Raw genomic sequence first — 21848 nt, 5'->3', positions numbered from 1 at the left:
ACACCATAAAGTAACTGTAGGCTGTCAGTCGGTCTCTGTGCAATGTACTAGAAGCTACATTTATTTCCAAACAGAACCCTGCTTGACATAGAGAAAAGTAATGTTGTACCTTTCACATTAACAAAAGGAGCTTGAAGACTGCTGAGCTCTGCTGCACTTTCCATGGCAATACCCTGTCCAGGTTCTACAATGGACAAAAGTGGACAGTTAACTGTCTCAGGTTTCATCCCCATGTTAGCCATGGTCCAATCAATTGGCATCACATGTTGTATAAATTGATGTTTCCAGTTTTGATTTCTTGTGAGTTCGTCCTGATCTGTGCAAGATGAAAAACTTCAACTTTAGATTGCTTTCAGGCAATGTTTATGTTTACTACCAAAGGATTGTAAGCGCGTTTTTGGTATAAAGCTGCTCATACCCAGCCTAGTGTCATTTTCTGCTATCTATTGATTTACCCACCGTTTAGAGCTGTAACCAACTTCATACAATTATTTCATTGTCAAAATCCAATCCACACCCAAGAACATTATTATTAGTACAGACAAATAATTGCAATATAGAAGCTGAAGAGTTTGTCTTGAAGTATTATATCGCTCTCCACTACCCCAGTGGGAAGCTACACCCTCAATGAGAATTACTGTGACGTTACAGGATTTTATAAAGTGAGACATTTCCAGATGCAATCAAAGAATGCTTCAAATTCGGTTTACAATCAGGTATTTATCTCAGCAGTTATCTGTATGCCTTTGAGTGAACAACATTTAATGATGGTTAGGGTATGGATTCGCATCAGTTAGGGTAAAGATAAAAGATATAAGCTTAGAGGGGTCTGAGTGACGTTAGCTCTGGCAAGATGTGTGACAAAGTCAGACTATAATTCCAGCCATTCTCATCTCAACTTTGGGAGCATCTCACTCCATCTTTTGTGCATTTCACAATCAGTGTGGTGACATTCTCACTGGACAGCAGTGAGATGCCAATTGATAGGGATTAGCACTTGACAAGTATCTTGTTAACATCACAACTCATTAATGATCAGCCTCCCATCTTACCCAACTTGCCAAATAAGCTCAACATTGGGAAAACTCAACAAGGAAACTAGCGCGTGTACCTGGTGGACTCAGCTCACGGCCTATTCTGTTTGACCTTCATGTTGCTGAAGACCAAATCACAGCCTAGGGTACATCAACAGCCAGAAGCCACATGCGCCCCTTCTCCATGGACATTTAGCGTCGGGCATCTACCAGTGCATCCTGGGATTTCTCCCACTCACTGACAGTACTGTCTGGGAGCACAGATTTGCATTGGAAGGCAAACCTGTAACTTGCATTGAAGAACTACAGCAGTAACACTTGGTGCTCAGAAACAGGTGTCCCCCATGCAAACTGGACCAGTCTCCATCTCATTGATACTCACTCACTGTCTTAGCACTCCCTCACTATCTGCACAGTCACAGCCTCCCTGCCAATTAGTATAATCACAAAACCAAGCAGCTCGCCGTGCTGATTAGCAGTCCTCAGTCCACATGCATCTTGATGAATGATAGAGTTCTATGGCAATCTCACCCCAACACCATGCGCCAGCTGCTTACGCAGTAAACACACCACTGAGGTTTTAGGTGAGTCGCCCTCTTTGAAACCTGTGAAGTGCCCATTGTTCAGGGGTTTCCACTACAGTAAACCAAGACATCTTCCTGTATCAGGGCAGGAAATTGACCACAGTCCAGCATCCAGTCGTGGTTTACTCAGGCAGGGGGTCAGCAACTCTGCAGTCCTGGAAGTGGGTCATGGTGAATCCTATGGCTGTATAGTGGCAAGCCCAGGGGAGGCTTGTAGTCAGGACAATGTATATGCACCATCCAGAGGTCTGGACATTTTTTTCTCTAGAGCTGTTTGGTTAAAGGGATCAATCCTTTTAGTCAGTTGACAGAAACTATGATGAAAAGGAGATGGGGACAATTGTGGCCAGTGCGGCAGTGTGGCCAGCTTTGGACTGGGAGCTGCAGTTCTGGGCAAGGCTGTAGCGAAGAGCAGGATTGGCAAGGTGGGGGAATATGGTAAAACGCATCTGGGGAAAAGGTAATGTGGGCACTCTGGCTTGGGGGGGGGGGGGGGAGAATGACTGATCATCTCCAGCTGGGGCAGGGTCACCACATGCTCCATTGGCTAGGTGGGAAAGGTAGGCAGGAGTCAGTGCATGGCGATGGGTTGGATCGGGACTTGGGGAAGTAGGAAGACTGTGGGGTTGTTGGGAAGAGCTATTGGGAAAGGGGATGCTGTCACAGTGAGATGCTCACCAGAGTCTGAGAATCCACAAAGTCAACGTCTACGATTTTCCTTGCCGAGATGTTAGTATCTAAACTGGTGGGTTGGAGGAATCAGTCTGCTTCTGAGATTGAGGTGGATGAGCTGATGCTCCTCTGTGGAGGTTGAAGGTAAGCTAACAGAGTCTGCAAGACAAAAGCGATACAACCAGTATGGACTCTCTGCAAAACAAAAATAGACATTGCTGGAGAAACTCAGCCAGTCTGGCAGCATCCGTGAAGTGAAAGTGGCGTCGATGTTTTGAGACAGGTGACTCTCGGCTCTTCCCTTGGCTATTTTCTCCAGGAATGAGAGAAAGGGCTGAGTGAGTGAGATGACTGTGGGTGGTATGGTGATTGCTCTTGTTGCATGTGGGGAATAGGTGTCCCAAAGGACTGAGGAGGGAGTGTAGAGGGCATGCAAGGTCAGTGATGTGGAGGTTGGTGTGGGAAAGAGCAATTCAAGGAAATTGTTGCAGGGAATAATGAGAGTGGCAGGGAATGTGCCTTGGTGGGAAGTGAATGCTGTTGCAGAGACAGAGTAAATGTGAGATATAATGGAAAGGCGATGACCTTGTGGTATTCTGTCTAGACTATTAATCCAGAAAATCAATTAATGTACTGGGGAACCACGTTCAATTCCTGCCACAGCAGATGGTGGAATTCGAATTCAATATCCGAAATTAAGAATCTACCGATAACCATAGAACTATTGTTCATTGTTGGAAAACCCCATCTGGCTCAGGGAAGGAAATCAGTCATCCTCACCTGATCTGGCCTACATGTTACTCCAGATCCACAGCAATGTGATTGATTCTCACTTGCCCTCTGAAATAGCCTTCAGTTGTACCAATCACAACAAAGCCTCAAACAAATGAAACCGGACAGATCACCTGGCATCGACCTTGGCAACGGAAAAGATAACAGCAAACACAGCCCTGTTGACCCTGCAGCGTCCTCCTTATTAAGGTCTGGTGCTACTGCTAATATTAGGAGAGTTGCCTCACTGACTAGTCAAGCAACACTCTGATGTAGTTATGTCCATGGAATCATTCCCTACAATGTCCCAGACACAACCATCGCCATCCCTGGATATGTCCTGTCCCACCAGCAGGACAGACCCAGCAGAAGTGGTGGGACAGTGGCATACAGTCCAGAAGGAGTTGCCCTTGACTCCGCACCCCATGAAGTCTCATGGCTTCACATTAAACCTGAGTAAGGAAACCTCCTGCTGATTACCACGTAACGTCCACCCTAGCTGATGAGACAGTTCTTCTCCATGTTGAACAATGCTTGGAGGAAGCAGTGAGGATGGTAAGGGTGAAAAATGCATTCAGTGCATTTTAATGTCCACTATCAAAAGTGGCTCAGCAGTAGTGCTACTGATTGAGCTGTTCGGGTCCTAAAGGACATAGCTGTTAGACTGAGCTTGTCGCATGTGTTGAGCGAACCAACAAGAGAAAGAAACATATTCAACTCAGCCTGACCAATGCCGGCTGTAGATGTATCGGCCCATGACGATATAATTAAGTGTGATCACCGCATAGTACTTGGGAAGACAAAGTCCTGCCTTCACATTGAGAAGAGTGTCTAATATGTTGTGTGGTGCTATCACAGCATTAAATGGTCTGGCATTTCCCCACTCAACCATTACCATCAAGCCAGGGGATCAAGCTTGGTTGAATGGAGAGTGCAGGAGGGGATGCCAAGTGTTGCACCAGGCATACCTAAAAATGAGGCGTCAATCTGGAGAAGCTCCCAGACAGCACTACTTGCATACCAAACTGAATAAGCAGCAAGTGATAGACAGTTAAGCAACAGCCAACAGACCAGATCTAAACTCTGCAGTCCTGCGACATTGGGTTGTGAATAATATTGGATTTTTAAACAATTCACTGGAGAAGGAGGCTCCACAAATATCCCATCCTCAATGATGGAAGTTTCCAATGTATCAGTGCAAGAGATAAGGTTGAATAATTCACAGCAATCTTCAACCAGAAGTGCTGGCACTCAGGACAGGTTCTAGTTAAAGGGATGGACCGCAAAAAAGGGCAAGGGCTAGGAAAGGAAAGACAGGGACGTTGGATACTAGATGCATCCAGGTCGGCTCAAATTGAGACAGCAAGCAAGTAAGTCCTGAGACGCAGCCTGGTCCAATCCTGAGATGCAGTCCGGCCCAATCCATTAGAAGGAACCCTCTTGCTACTTGCAAAGTAGCCTTGCAGCAACATTCTAATTATAAGTGCCAGTGTGCCCTAAGCTTTAAAGTGCACAAATATCCTGTAATTAGCTTGGAAATGTGCATAATGATGTGGGAAGACTGGCATTGTTGGATGCCAATGTCTTTGGATATGTGTTGCTTGTGGTGCTGACACAGAACACTGATTCCTAAGCTGAAGGTCTGGAGGAACAAACAATGAGCTCAAGTTGCCCAAGTACACATCCAAGTTTCCATGGTGGGAATTTTTAGCATTTAATTACATTGAGATGTGTCGTAGCGTGGGAAGCTGTATAATGATGAGGTGAGGTTTGCAGTCAATGAGATTGAAAACTATGTAATAGTATCTCTTAATAGTTATCTCTTCACTACTTAGTGAGAATCCTGTCCCAACACCAGATAACTTATTTGAAAATGCAATGGCTTATTCCCAATGTCAAGAAAGGTCTTAGCTGCCTTCTCACACCATTCTCCAGATTTCTTGCCATAGTCCATGTTGCTTAGGCTCCTATAAGGTTCTACGCAGTTATTTGCTTGTGGAAGTATACTTTTGCTTTACTTTGTCAAGATTTTGATAGGTTTACATATTTAAAAACATATTTGTAGTAAAAATTGGTAGTACTGAAGATTGATACCAAAGTTTTATTAGGTAGGGTTGGAAGGACATGAATGGGTTTGATGTTAGTGTTGCAGGTTTTGGTTCTGCGGCCATTGTCCTAAACCCTACAAAGTCAGCCATTGATGCTATGAATGTGCATTTATCAGTGTCAAATTGTGTTGTGCGAGTCATGTAAAATATTGTTGACCCCCAGTGATCGTTTTATGTTTTGTCACTTCCATGGACAATGATGGTACCATGTTAATGAAGCAACTATTCAACATCTGACAAGAAAAACAATGTTACTATCTGCTTCTGTTCTTTTTGGCTCCTGTAACCCTTTGGCACAAATTGCAAATGGTAACCACCTCAAAACTGGCAGAATTGCCATGTTAATGCTTGGGTCATGATAGTATTCCAGAATCTCCGATAGCAAGGAAGGTTTCCGTTATGTGTAATCTGCCGGATCAATCATTTGTGTGTTCGGACAGTCAAGCCAATTGAAATGGTTTGCCCCATGAAGGCTTCTGTCTCCAGCCATATGTTATATAAACAATTCTAGTGTGAGGTTGTTGTAGAATACGGAATTGTGATAATTCCCAAAAACAGAACAATGCATCATTGCAATAGAGACAGAAAGTTGTGAAAAATATTGATGGTATAGTTTATTGCTCAAAATAAATGATACGATTAAATAGATCTTTCAGATGAATATTGCTGAGAAATGATGCTGACATGCTCATGAAAATGAGCTATTTTCTTGCTAAATTGATTTTACATGAGTTTGACCATTATCCAAGTAATACAGTACATCAGTGATCCTGTAGATTGTTGTCAGCTGGGCAGTCTGGGATAATTGAAGTCATCGCCTACCCACATTCGTTCGTCATGTGAGTCTCCAACAGTCAATCACACTGCCCTCTAGAGTTCCCTCACTGAGAGGGTCTGCATTCCCTCAGCATGCACACATCAATGGTCATGCTGTTGCATGAGTTCCTCTAGGGAAAAGTGCATGCTCTGAGCAGGTTTTCCCAGTTGTTGTATTGAGTTTTTGTTTAGTCCAAATAGGTGATCATTTCAATGCCTGTGGAGGCAATACAGACAAATGAATAAGAAATATACTGAAACTCAAAACCAGCATACAATAGTACTGAAAACATTCAGCCCATCATGTCCATACCAACTCTGCAAGAGCAACTTAGTTACTCTCACTCCTCTGTCAATTCTCTGCAGAATTCTTTTTTCAGTTGCTTTTCTAACAGTCTGGCAAAGTGAAGAAACATTATGGAGAATGCAACGTCACTTTTGCCTACCAGATCGAGTATCCTACTGCTGCCTTACAATATAAAGTTCGCAGAAAACTGAATCACACTGCTTGTATTCTCTGCTTATCTGTGAACTCAACTGCTAAGGTCAGTATTTCCATAAGAATGTTACACATCCATTATACATCTGAAGAAGGAGAGAATATAGCCACCACAGAGACAGGTGACACTGGCCATACGTTTGTACTTTTTTGGGACATAGCAACCCATGAGGTATGTCAGTGAGTATTGGTTGCGCAGGCACAGATTCTCTCAAAGATCAGGGAGCATCTGTCAATATTGTGGGAAACAAAACATTCAACAAACTTCAAAATTGCCCTGCCCTACAAAACAGGGAATTGAAAAAGAAATTCCTTTCAACAGTGAAAAACTATGGAAAGCTACATGTAGACACACATGCCTGCAGTGGGAACAGGTGAAGCTTGCTGCTTCATGCTGCTACTTTGCAAGTGGTTTTCTCAACTAACAAGAAGCTGTTGAGTTTCAGTGCCATTGTGATGCCAAGAGTATAACACATCCCAATAATTGGTGGATTGTATCGAACAACATGTCCTGTTGACCATTCACAGTGGACGATATGCAGAATGTACATTATCAGGCTGTGCTTGCGAGCCTCAAAGCAGTATTTCCACCATTAGGTTCGATTCGGCTGTTGGAATTCATTTGTTAAATAAGCTAGATTGTGCTAAGAGTTACACTGAAAACTAATTTAAGTTAATCAGTTTGATGCATTTACATGCACTCGAAGCTGCATATATTAATACATTGAAACTTTTTAACGGAGATAAAAGAAATTTGTATATACATTGCACCTCTCTCATGAAAGAAAATAAGGTCATGGAGACTGCCAAACTGGACTGCATTCCCATGGCGACATCCTGACCAATAAGAGTCTACATATCCAATCTAAGAACTGAGATTGACAGTTAACTGTTCTTGTTGCATCCACATGTTAGCGATGGTCCAACAATCAGCAGGCTACTCTCATGCTGTATAAAATGGTGCACATTTTTCAAATCTGTTTATTGCATCTCAATCCTGATGTTTGCAAAAAAGTCAAAAGGATTTGACTTTTTGTCTCATTTTAGTACTGTTTAAGTTCTATTCATTTTGTTAAAGTACAAATCAGTAATTGTATATATTGAAGATTGCTTTTTGTTGACGGCAGACAAACAAATTTAGTTTTCTCAGTCTTCTTCCTCTTCAGCTTGACATATCTAGAAGTCATTCCACGAAAAATTAACGCTGTGAGGAGATGAAAAAAGTTCTGCTATAGAATAAATAAATCAACAGATCTGCGGATGCTGTAAATCTTGTCACTGGATACAAAACATTAAATCTGATTTCTCTCTGCAGGTGTTACCAGACCTGTTGAGATTTTCCAGCAATTTCTGTTTTTGTTTCTGTCACAGAATGTTTAGCCATCGCTTTCTATCTCTGGAACTTGACATTACGAGAACTGCACTTGCAAACTGTACGAAACTCTCTTCTGATGACTGTTGAGTTGAAAAGCAGCCCTTCAGCACAAAACTATAATAACTTGGCCAGCTCATTCTGAGAGATCATGTGAGCAGACAGCAAGAGAAATAGAGAAGGACTGACAGTAAGGATGCTTTCTACTGTTGGAATTTAAATGTAGCGTAACGTGACAAAACTTCTGTTTGACATTTAGAATATTTTGTTGTAAAACAAGTTTATGACTAAGAGCTCTTAGCCTCAGTCCCATCATTGAAACAGTCCTAAACACTCTCACCTCTTATCTGCAAAAAAACTTATTAGGTGGTTTTTCCCATGAAATGAATACTACTTTTATATCCATCATTTTAAATTTTAAAAACTACAAATGTTATAAACAGGAAACCACACCATAAAGGCTGGGAATTCCCTGGAGCTGATCCTACGCTAAAAAAGAAAGACTTTCCATTTATACACTACCTTCCTGACCTCAAAGTACCCAAAAGTGCTTTATGATCAATGAAGTGCTTTTGAAGTGTAGTCACTGTTTAATGTAAAATTTGTAATCATGGTTCAAAGGTGTAACCAAACCAAACTTGCGTTAAAGCCTTGTTCACACACATAAGTGGGATTTCCATCAAAGATACCTCTGGTAAATTTATTCCAGCAGACCAGAAGCTGCTCCAATAACAAGTCTGATTGCTAAAATCAAGTTTGTAATTAAAATCGCTGTATTAGTTAGCTTTTCAATGTTAGTTCAGTGGGCTGTTTACTAATCACAGTTATTTTTCTTCCTTGTTAGTCCTGACACTTTAAATGCTGCTACTGAACAGGAATGTTCTGTGCCACCTGGAACATTGCCTTTCACCAGTTTTGATTAATAGTGACACTTTAAATCCACTAAGATCATAGCTGTCACGTTTTAAATGAAGCACAGCTACTTTCTTCCTGAATTCACAAGCCAAGCATTATTGACATATCTCTGCACATGTCAGCCAGCAAACAACTAGGACACAAAACAGAAAGTACCATCAAAGGCACTTTTGATATTTTTGCCATCTTTGTATTTAACTCTGCTGAGTAAACTAAGCAAAAAAGATTACATTTACATAGGATGCTGATTGTTTGAACTGCCTTGGGCATTGCTTTGGGATTAGAAAATAAAAGTTTAGCATTATTGCCAAAGAAATTCTAACACTTCTCATTGAGGGAGGACAGATCTTTTGAGTGATGACTCAGCTAATGGATTCCCTTTCAGTGCTCATTTGGTTTTAGTCTGTTATCATTTTATAGGCTTGCTCTGCTCATTTTTAACTGCTCGTTGTGCAGTAATTACTAAGATTTCATAGATTATTTAATCAACCTGCGTGGACATGTTATAGATTTTAGATTAGATTCCCTACAGAGCGGAAACAGGCCCTACAACCCAACAAGTCCACACCAACCCTCCGGAGAGTAACCCATCCAGACCCATTTCCATCTGACTAATGAACATAACACCATGGGGCAATTTAGCATGGCCAAGCCACCTAACCTGCACATCTTTGGATTGTGGGAGGAGGAAACCGGAGCACCTGAAGGAAACTCACACAGACCGGGGCGAATGTGCAAACACCACAAAGACAGTCGCCAGAGGCTGGAATCAAACTGGGTCCCTGGTGCTGTGAGGCATCAGTGCTAACCATTGAGTCACCGTGCTGCCCTCAGGAGCAGATGAGACTTAATCCTGGGATTACTGACTCAGAGGTAGGGACACTACCTCCGCACTCTTTTAAATTTAAATTACCATCTGCTATGGTAGCCTTTGATTCATGTCTCCAGAACAATATCCTGTGGTTCTGGATAAGTAGTGCTTATGCCATAATCTCCCAACTAAGATAGTATGAAGTTAGAAAATTTGTTAATTTTGACATAAACAAAATTTTAGTTTGAAAATTTTTTAGCTTGAAAATGAAAGCCTGCTGCTTTAAATTATACAAAGAATTTATGATGCATAATGATTGCAAGTTAATAATTAGGTATGCTATGTGCCTATCTATTTCTAGATTTGATGTATTTTCATCAGTGCTTACTGTGGAGCAGGATATGGAAGATATAGAATGTAGGGAAATAGATAGTGACATCTTGAAAAATGCCCATATTACAGAGGAGGAAGTGCAGAATGTCTTGAAATGCATAGAAGTGGATAAATCCCCAGGACCTGATCAGGTGCACCCTAGAACTCTGTAGGAAGCTAGGGAAGTGATTGCTGGGCCCCTTACTGAGATACTTGTGTCATTGATAGTCACAGTGAGGTGCTAGAAGACTGAAGGTTGGCTAACATGTTACCATTATTTAAGAAAGGTGATAAAGAAAAGGCAAGTAACTATAGACCGGTGGGCCTGACATCGGTGGTGAGCAAGTTGTAAATCCTGGGACAAGATTTACACATATTTGGAAAGGCAAGGACTGATTAGGGATAATCAACATGGCTTTGTGCATGGGAAATCATCTCTCACAAACTTGATTGAGTTTTTTGAAATATAACAAAGAGAATTGATGAGGACAGAGGGGTAGATGTGATCTACAAGGACTTCAGTAAGGCATTCGACAAGGTTGCCTATGGAGGACTGGTTAGCAAGATTAGATCTCATGGAATATAGGGATACTAGCCATTTGGATATAGAACTGGCTCCAAGATAGAAGACAGAAGGTGGTGATGGACGGTTATTTTTCAGACTGGAGGCCCATGACCAGTGGAGTGCCACAAGGATCAGTGCTGGGTCCACTACTTTTTGTCATTTATATAAATGATGTGGATATGAACATAGGATGAATAATTAGTAAGTTGCAGATGACACCAAATTGGAGGTGTAGTGGACAGCAAAGAAGGTTACCTCAGATTACAACAGGATCTGGACCAGATGGGCCAATGGGCTGAGAAGTGGCAGATGGAGTTTAATTTCGATAAAAGCGAGGTGCTGCATTCTGGGAAAACAAATCTTAGCAGGACTTTTACACGTAATGGTAAGGTGCTCAGGAGTTTTGCTGAACAAAGAGACATTGGAGTGGAGGTTCATAGCTCTGGAAAGTAGAGTCGCAGGTAGATATGATAGCAAAGAAAGTATTTGGTATACTTTCCTTTATTAGTCAGAACGTTGAGTTTTGGAGTTGGGAGGTCACGTTGTGTCTGTACATGATGTTGGTTAGGCCACTTTTGGAATATTACAGTTTTGGTCTCCTTCTTATCAGGAGGATGTTGTGAAACTTGAAAGGGTTCAGAAAACATTCAGAAGGATTTGCCAGGATTGGAGGATTTGAGCTGTGGGAAGAGGCAGAGTAAGGCGGGGTTGTTTTCCCTGGTGCGTCAAAGGCTGAGAGGTGACCTTATAGAAGTTTATAAAATCATGAGGGGTCTGGATAGCATAAATCGACAAAGTCATTTCCCTGGGGTGGGGGAGTCCAGAACTAGACGGCATGGCTTTAGGATGTGAGGGGAAAGATATACAAAGGACCTAAAGGGGAACTTTTTCATGCAGTAGATGATGCTTGTATGGAATGAGCTGTCTGGGGAAGTGGTGGAGGCTGGTACAATTGCAATATTTAAAAGGTATCTGGATGGATATATGAATAGGAAGGGTTTGGTGGGAGATGGGACGGATGCTGGGAAGTGGGACTAGATTAGGTTGGGATATCTGGTCAGCATGGATGAGTTGGACTAAAGGGTCTGTTTCCAAGCTGTACATCTCTATGACTCTAAGACTCTATGTGGAGCTGTCATCACTTTACCTGACGAAGAAGCAGCTCTTTTAAAGCTTGTGATTTCAAATAAACCTGTTGGACTATAACCTGGTGTCATGTGACTTCTGAGCTTATTTCGAGATTGTGCATTCTGTGCACAAATTATTTGCGTGTGCATAACAACCCACATGTCTTATTCATTAGAGAGATGAATGAAAAGGTAGTACAGAATGAAGTTTTAAAACTATTTGAAGCCCTCAACACCTCCAGTGTCTTTCTGGGTAATGGCACTGTTTAGCTATGCACGTCAGGAAGTCTACGCAATGCTTGGAACAGCTTTTGGGAGTCCAACAGGTTGCCTTAACATCTGAGAAGAAAATCAACAAAGGAGGAGAAAAATGACCCAGGACACCACTATTCATGAGATGTTTCAAAAGTTCATTTTGGGAGCATTAATGGTGAGAAAGAGGATTAAGATAAGTAATTGTCCATTCTCTTCAAAGGTAGAAGACCCCACAATAACTATTGAGTCACACATGAATTTGAGATAACAGAATATTACTTGCATCTGCATAAGCATGCTGCCATATTGGGTGATCTTTGTAAAGTATGTAAAGAATGGAAGATGGATGTAAAACAAATAGAAGTAAGAGATTCTAATTAGCTAGATATTTTTCTAGATGAGCTAATTTTGAATTGGGAATGTAACACTCGTTCGATCAGATCGGCCCATTTCTCCAGTGCCCAGCTTGGCCCATTCCAATTAGCAGCCAATAGAAAATCAAATCAAGTGCCTGTTGGTGACTGGTTCCATACAAACTGCTTCACTCCATTCTGAGGTTGGAAGCATTATTCAGAGTTTGAATCATTCTGTCGTTTCTAAACAAAGTGTAGAACTGCCAATTCATAGTAAAATTTAAAGAAATAATTTGGAATTATATACGCCCTTACATAGCGCTAGAATATGCCAAAACACGTTACAGAAAATGAAGTTCTTGTGCAATCTAAGAAATAATGTCTAGTTATAAGATGTTCCATTATTACTGTTTATACACTTAGCCAAAAAAAGTGGGAAATATATGTGTTGTAATGGAGTTTTATAGAACCTGAGAATTCATGGTTGTACTAACGATGATTACAAGTGACAACATGAGGTGCTCAAACCTTGAGATGAAAAAGGCAGTATCAAATAAATTATAATGAATTAGAAAATGAAGAACTGTGCCACATAGGATTATATTATCAGTTTGTAAATGATTGTTATTTATGTTTTCTGAAACAGAGTTCTTTAAATCTGGACTTTTCTCCTATATATGTGTGCAATATAATCTAATACAAAATGATGACTTAAAAACAGAAAAATATTTTGAGAACTGATGCCAGCAGACTATCTAAAAAAACTTCACAATGAAGAAGAATAAGCAGAGAGTAGATAGTGCTTTCCCCTGCGAACACTGTGGTCAAGCACTATTGTCTCCACCTTCAAACAAACAACTTGGACGAAGCATGTGTCAATTAATGAACTGAGCACTGAATTCAAGAGGTTTGCTGGTTTTGCACCTATTTGGATAAGGCACTAAGAGCTGTGTCTAATTCTACTAATGTCACAGGTACAGGTAGTCTCTCAAAGTTTTGCTTAATGTCCCATTTTAAGATTTGAGGCTGTGCTCATAAACTTTTTTGCTTTGTTTCATGCATTATTATTGTGAACATGATTGATGAGTACAGCATGCTGTTCCACGTTCTTCTACCTACTAACAGTGTCGCTTTCAATTTCCAGCAAATACATGTCTTCTCTTGTCCCTATGTGCAGCTTTTCCATTATTGTATTGAGGTCCCCTTCCTGTATTTGCTTGTATGTAAACATTGCCTTTATTAATGTTCCACACTGATCTTGCCCAGCGGTTATGTATGACTAATTGTTGGTTTCTGATTTCTTTCCTATTGAAGTGCCAGTATCAGGCAGATCTGGCAGTGTTTCAATTACCCCTGGAGTATTAAAGACACCTTCATTCTATTTTATCTTTTTTTCCTGCAGCACGCAATATTCTGCCTTTGCTCATTAGGAAGGAGTCTTCCTGTTTGCCTGGAACATAATTGCAAATCCGATTGACAGACTTGACACAACTTTATCTGCTTCTGGTCTGCAGACTTTGACTCAGTGGTTAGATTTGCTGCCTCACAGCACCAGGGTCCCAGGTTCGATTCCAGCCTTGGGCGACTGTCTGTGTGGAATTTGCACATTCTCCCTGCGTCCGCGTGGGTTTCCTCCGGGGGGCTCCAGTTTCCTCCCCCAATCCAAAGATGTGCAGGTCAGGTGAATTGGTCAAGCTAAATTGGCCATAGTGTTAGGTGCATTAGTCAGGGGTAAATATTGGGTAGGGAATGGGTCTGGGTGGATTACTCTTTGGAGGGGTGGTGTGGACTTGTTGGGCCAAGTGGTAATCTAATCTAATCTGAATTGAAAATGTGGAAATGGGGAAAAGATGGCTTAAAAAGACACTAATTGAGGAAATTGGTTGAGGAAAACAAATAAACCCAATATGTTTTCCCAAGCCTTGTTCATAGAAAGCTAAGAGCTCAACTCAAAATTCTTTATTTAAAGTCTCCATTGAAGCATTAAATATCTAAAAAATGTGCGGGTTTAATAAGTAATAAAGAATATCTTCCATAATAAAGTCAAAGCTTTTTTTGGCTAGCTGGTAGCTCAGAGCAGAGGTACAGTTGAATAGAAACTAAGTTCATAGTGTTACATGCACGGGTGTCATTTTTCAGCAAATTTTAAGTGTGAGCATTTGTGAAATATTAAATCTACAATCATTATGAACTCAGAATGACAAAACTTATATAGGAATATGGGGATGGATTTGAAGTGTTTTATACAGTTCCCAATCATAAATGAGCTAATAGATCTGTGCAACAAAGTATAATATGGAGCACATAGAAAATTAACAATACCGCCTGGTAGAATGGATGACCATGAAAGCACAAAGGAACTAAATGAAGGAGTGGGTGAAACCATTAAAGACACAGAGAAGGAAAATTAGAAAGCAGGTTTGGTTACAGACATCCAATTCAAAAAGAACATTCAAGTAATTTAGTACATAATGGAATGTTAGCAGTTTATCAATATTTTAATAAATTCTTTGCAACGATGAGACAAGTTCCACATTAGTATTGTCCAGCTCTTCTTGTGGAGATATAGACTGGTATAGCACTGACATTGACATTAGCCAATTGATATTGTTTCTGCTTTAAAATATCTAAGGACGGAATTAATTTGTTTGGCATCAATTCCATTTCAACTCCCGAGGAAGACGGTACCCCTGTATGTCCTCAATTCTTTGTTATGTTTTATACTGTTACTGAAATAGACCACAAAAGACTGGCCGCTTTATTTATGAAGAATTTGAATGCTTGCCCTTTACAAAAGCAAAATGTGAATATTTGATATGAACAAAATAAATTTGTATAGACAACGAAGGCCTCTCTTAAAACCAATAAGTTAGAATTCAAGAATGAGTGGAGATGTAGAGGAGCAGATTCCAGCTTACTTTGGCACGGTCGTAACATATCAGACAACAACTGTCCTGAAACTGAGGCTACTTAGATATTAGATAGGAAGGGGTGTTACTTTGGGGTCCTTAGTGTTACAATAATGGAAGAAAAACAAAGGCAAAATTTAGGTATTGGCGCCACCACCCAGGTTTTATCAAAACACTTGAAATGTAACCATAGTTAAATATTTATGCAGCTTAATGGTTAAGCTACTTTTTTTTAGATTAGATTCCCTACAGTACGGAAACAGGCCCTTCGGCCCAACAAGTCCAGAACCAACCCTTTGAAAGTAACCCAACCAGACCCATTCCCTACCCAATATTTACCCTGACTAATGCACCTAACACTATGGGCAATTTAGCGTGGCCAATTCACCTGACCTACACATCTTTGTGGGAGGAAATCAGAACACCTGGAGGAAACCCATGCAGACACGGAGAAAATGTACAAACTCCACACAGACAGTCAGCTGAGGCTGGAATTGAGGCAACAGTGCTAACCACTGAGCCACCATACCACCCAGTTTCACAACACTTTTCATAATGTTCCTTTGGAGAACCTAGCTTAGCATATTTATGGATTGCTGCTCAAAGAAATTCAGCACTGGAAGTGTTAATTCATTTTCAACTCCACTCCACCCTTTTCAGCCTTTGGGAACAAACACCATACATGTTATAACAAGGAGCACACTACACAGGCTATGTCATTATCCAGCACAATATACAACAAGCAAAAATAAGGATCTATGTTTCTGCAGATTATTATAACAACACAGCACAAATTCTTTCTGTTCCTTGTCTTGAAGATACTAAACCAATTTGGGAAAAAGGTTCTATAAGTAGAATCTCTACAATGTGGAAGCAGGCCATTCAACATATTAATTCCATACCAACTATATGAAGAGCATCCCACCCAGACCTCCCTATCCCTGTAACTCTGCATTGCCCATGGCTAATCCACCAGCTGGCACATCCCTGGACACTATGGGAAATTTATCATGGCCAATCCATTTAACCTGCACATCATTGGACTGTGGGAAGAATCTGGAGCACTCGGAGGAAGCCCACACAGAAATGAAGAGCAAGTGCAAACCCCATACACACAGTCGCTCGAGATTGGGATCAAACCCAGGCCCCTGGTGCTGTGGCACTAACCACTGAGCCACCATGCTACCTTATGCCTGGGGTTCTTTTGTAACTCGACCAAGTAAGGCTTAATAATCAACTGACTAATTAATTAGACAGGGATCAGCATGATGAACCAAACCTATCCTCATCCACTGAGAGCATGGATCAACTACTATGAATAGAATCACAAATTTTAGTTCATTTTTCTGTTTGCAAGTTAATTGTTAGTGACGTGATGCTGGCTGCAATGGAGATGATTGAACTGTGCACAAATTCAGAACCAAGTCATTTCATGCTCTCTGTGGTAGTGTGCAGAGTGATCACAGAACGTAGCATATTGTTAACAGAATGCTGGAATTGTGAATTTGATGTAAGTAGGAATTCATTGCAGAGGTGAAAGGAGGTGCCACATTTGTTTTCTTTTACCTCCAGCAGTTAATGAGTTTGATCATTCAAGAGAGTCAATAGAGAGCTGGAATAGAAGGTCTGAATTTCAAAATCATCAAGATGTGCAGGTTAGGAGAATTGGCCATGCTAAATTGCCCGTAGTGTTAGGTGGATTAGTCAGGGGGCAATATAGGGGGGGGGTGGGGGGGGGGGTTCTCTTTGGAGGATTGGTGTGGACTTGTTGGGCCGAGGGCCTGTTTCTACACTGTAGGTAATCTAATCTAATCTTATCCATGTGGGATGTTATAGGGCAGCAGGTACGTGATACGTATTAAAGTTTTGCAGTTTTTCAGTCTCTGAGTTAAGAAACTAACTTGCTTTGCTAAACTGTCAACTAAAACTAGTAAAATTAAAATGATCAATGCAATTATAAAATTAATCAACTAATTCATTACCAAAAGTTAAAAAGCCAAGTAATACTTTGAAATGAATGTACTGGTTGTACTGGAGCTTCAGTTTGAAGTATTAAAGATCAGTATATCTCATTTACCAGTTTTACAGCTTTTATCTTCTGAGTAATCAAATAATGAGCTTATGGACAAGGCAGGGAAGACAGTATGCTGTAAATATACAATGTAGACACTCTTGGGGCACATTGCACTCCTATTCACATCTACAGTCAGTGTCTGCAGCACGAAGAACTTTGGCTCAGCGTTGTTGAGCTGGGGTCTCAGGCTGCAGGCATTATGGGATATCATAGAGGGAGAGAGTTACCTGCACACTTTGCTCAAAGGAAGCAGCTTCCCCGTGTCAACATTAGTTAACTGGAAATTCAGAGTGACAGGAAGATGTGAGTGTGAGTCAGAAAGCGATTGAAATTCAGAATGGAGTGGTGAAGGAGTCTTTGCTGTCAACCTTGACCAACAGTTACAAGGTACTTGTTACCTGTGAGAATGAGAACACGGACTGCATGGTGTATGTTGCCATTCAAATGGGGCAGAGATGGGGGGAGAGTGAAAGTCAATGTGTTGGCAAATTACTCTAGTGGAGGATACATTTGTTCCTCATTTCATTACCTAGTACAAATCCTGCCTCTTAAAAAAAAACATTGTTCTGCTAAAATGGATATTTTTATGATCTAGAATGGTGTCAAAGTTAATTTTCTTCCTTGAAATAGGATTACAATGTAGTCAGGAAAATGGACACATATTTTACCTGGAGATGAACTTTCAATCACATACCTGTAAAGAAACAATGACCACCTATTTCAAAATCTGCAATTTCCCCTGTCTCCCTGACACTATGGAAGGCTTGGGTAGTGAGGCATTATGGGTGTAGCTGAGAAATAAGAAGGGTGCAGTTACATTGTTGGGGCTGTATTACAGGCCTCCCAACAGTGAGCGTGACGTAGAAGAACAAATAGATAAACAGATTATGGAAAGATGTAGAGGCAATAGGGTAGTGGTGATGGGAGATTTTAATTTCCCCAACATTGACTGGGATACACTTAGCGTCAGAGGTCTGGATGGGGTAGAATTTGTAAGAAGCATCCAGGAGAGTTTTCTAGAGCAGTATGTCCAATGAGAGAAGAGGCCATAATGGACCTGGTATTGGGGAATGAGCCAGGCTAGATGGTAGACATTGTGGTGGGGGATTTCTTTGGGAACAGTGACCACAATTCTGTAAGTTTTAGAATATTCATAGACAAAGATGAGAGCGGTCCTAAAGGAAGAGTACTAAACTGGGCCAAGGGCCAATTTTATCAAAATTAGGCAGTAGCTGGGAAATGTGGATTGGATACAGGTATTTGAAGGGAGGTCCACATTTGATACATGGGAGGCTTTCAAAGATAGGTTAAAGATAGTGCAGGGTAGGCATGTCCCATTGAAGGCAAAGGATAAGAAAGGCAAGCTTCATGAACCGTGGATGACAGGAGAAATCGTACAGCTAGCCAAGAGGAAAAGGGAAGCTTACATAAGGTCCAGGCAGCTAAGAATGAAATGGGCCCTGGAGAAATATCGGAAGAGTAGGACCAGTCTTAAACGAGGAATCAAGCAGGCTAAAAGGGGTCATGAAACAGCTTTAGCGAGCAGGATTAAGGAGAATCCTAAAGCATTTTATTCTTATATAAGAAGCAAGCGGATAACTAGAGAAAGGATTGGTCCACCAAAAGATAATAAAGGAAGGCTGTGTGTCGAACCTGAGAGAATGGGTGAGATTACTTTGCATCAATGTTCACTGAGGAGAGGGACACGATGAATGTTGAGATTAGAGATAGAAGTTTGATTAGTCTGGATCATGTTGACATAAGTAGGGAAGATATGTTGGGTAGGCTAGTGGTTATTAAGGTGGACAAATCCCCAGGAGCGGATGGGATCTATCCCAGGTTGCTGAGGGAGGTGAGAGAGGAAATAGCTGGTGCCCTGACAGATACCTTTGTGGCTTCCTTAAACACAGGTGAGGTGCCGGAGGACTGGAAAGTTGCTCATATTGTTCCCCTGTGGTTAGCCCTGCTGCCTCACACCGCCAGAGACCCAGGTTCAATTCCCACCTCAGGCGACTCTCTGTGTGGATTTTGCACATTCTCCCCGTGTCTGCGTGGGTTTCCTCCAGGTGCTCCAGTTTCCTCCCACGATCCAAAAATGTGCAGGTTAGGTGAATTGAGCATGTTAAATTGCCCATAGTGTTGGGTGAAGGGGTAAATGTAGGGGAATGGGTCTGGGTGGGTTGCGCTTCGATGGATTGGTGTGGACTTGTTGGGTTGAAGGGCCTGTTTCCACACAGTAAGTAATCTAATCTAGGGATATTCTGGGTAACTACAGACCATTGAGCCTAACGTCAGTGGTGGGAAAGTTGCTGGAGAAGGTACTGAGGGAAAGGATCTATTAATATTTAGAAAAGAATGGGCTTATCAGTGATAGGCAACATGGTTTTGTATGAGGGAGATCGTGCCTTATCAACTTCATAGAGTGCTTTGAGGAAGTGACCAAGTTGATAGATGAAGGAAGGGCTGTAGATGTCATATACATAGACTTTAGTAAGGTGTTTGATAAGGTTCCCCATTGTACACTCATGAAGAAAGTGAAGTCACGTGGTGTGCAGGGTGTTCTAGCTAGGTGGACAAAGAACTGGTTGAGCAACAGGAGACAGAGAATAGTAGTTGAAGGGAGTTACTCGAAATGGAGAAAGGTGACCAATGGTGTTCCACAGGGGTCAGTGCTGGGGCCACTGTTATTTTTAACATACATAAATGATCTGGAAGAGGATATTGTTGGTCTGATCAACAAGTTTGCAGATGATACGAAAATTGGGGGAGTAGCAGAAAGCGTAAGGGACTGTCAGAGAATATAAGAGGATATAGATAGACTGGAGAGTTGGGCGGAGAAATGGCAGAGGGCTTTCAATCCAGACAAATGTGAGGTGGTTCATTTAGGCAAGTCTAATTCTCGAGCGAATTATACAAAGAACGGAAGAGCCTTGAGAAAAGCTGATGTGCAGAGAGATGTGTACAGTTCTTGTCGCCACATTACCAAAAGGATGTGTACGCTTTGGAGAGGGTGCAGAGAAGGTTTACGAGGATGTTGCCTCGTATGGAAGGTGCTAGCTATGAAGAGAGGTTGAGTAGGTTAGGATTGTTTTCATCAGAAAAAAGGAGATTGAGGTTTACAAAATCATGAAGGGTATAGACAGGGTACAGAGATAAACTTTTTACCAGGGTGAAGGATTCAATAACGAGCGGTCACACTTTCAAGGTGAGAAGTGAAAAGTTTAAAGGGGATATACATGGCAAGTACTTCACACAGAGGGTGGTGGGTGTCTGGAACGCATTGCCAGCAGAGGTGGTAGCGTCAGGCACAGCAGATTCATTTAAAGTGTGTCTGGACAGATGCATGAGTACGTGGGGAGCAGAGGGATACAGATGCTTAGGGATTGGGTGACAAGTTTAGACTTATTTAATTATTTAATTTAAATATTTAATTAATTATTTGATTACTATGTTATCCTTTTTTTTTCTCTTGAGTAATGTAAGATAGTTGATCATACACTCTGGTTAGTTCTAGGTTAGATTAGTTGAGTTTTGTCTTTTTTCTTTTTTTCCTCTGTATCTCTTTTTTTTGTTTGACAGCTTTTGGCTATTATTTATTTAAGATTTAATTGTATATTAGTGTTTGTATTTGTGTATTTTTTATTTGTAAGTTTGTAAAAACATGTTAAATTTTCAATAAAAGTACCTATTTGAAAAAAAGGCAGTGGATTTGGATCGGCTGAGGCTTGGAGGGCCGAAGGGCCTGTTCCTGGGCTTTGTTCTTCTTTGTTCATTGTCTCAATTTTTCTGCCCTAATAATTGCCCTTGGTATGCTCAGACCTGACAATTATAAGTACATCTGGCTGGTCTCCCATATTCTACCTTCCGTAAAGTTGAGATCATCTGAAAAGTTGGCTCTGTTCTAACTTTCAGCAATTGCCATTTACCCATCACTCCTGTACTCAGTGGTGGTGGACAGATTCTTACTAGGGTCTGAGGGAAGTGATCTATGTCAAGAGGTTATGATACTGCCAAGTGAGAATTTCAGTAAGACTCATCTCAACTTTGGGAACATCTAGCTCCACCTTTTATGCTTTTCACAAGTGATGTAACAAGTTTCTCACTAGGCAGCGGTACGATGCCAACTGGTGGGAGTTATTGTTTGTTAAATGCCTTCTTGACAGCCTGACATGTTTCATCAATGTTCTACCTTACCAAACATGTTGGAAGCCAATAAAACATGACATGAAAACCAGGTCAGGTTACCAGGTGAATTTAGCGCGTAAATTGCTCTGGATCAGCACCAGGATGGATGCTCAGCACTGACATCTCAGGGCTCGTTCTACAGGCACCGTTCACACACACCTTTTGTCAACAGACGTTGCTATCTGATATGTGTCAATCTCTAATAACCCACATGGCACATCTCCAATCCACTTGAGCAATGTTTCTGCGCTGTAATGCTGCTCCTCAAGCTGCACCAGCAACTATCATTGTAGAATTTAGAATTCGAATTAGGTTTTATTGTCATGTGCACTCAAGTACAGAAGTAAACATGATGCAGCAAGGACAGTGTGTGCTCAGGGAATCACATCCAGCTCATGGACTGGGCCAGGATGGATCTCTGGGCTC

This window comes from Chiloscyllium punctatum, chromosome 14, assembly GCF_047496795.1.
Source record: "Chiloscyllium punctatum isolate Juve2018m chromosome 14, sChiPun1.3, whole genome shotgun sequence".
Classification (NCBI taxonomy): domain Eukaryota; kingdom Metazoa; phylum Chordata; class Chondrichthyes; order Orectolobiformes; family Hemiscylliidae; genus Chiloscyllium; species Chiloscyllium punctatum.
This window is presented reverse-complemented; position numbering follows the sequence as displayed.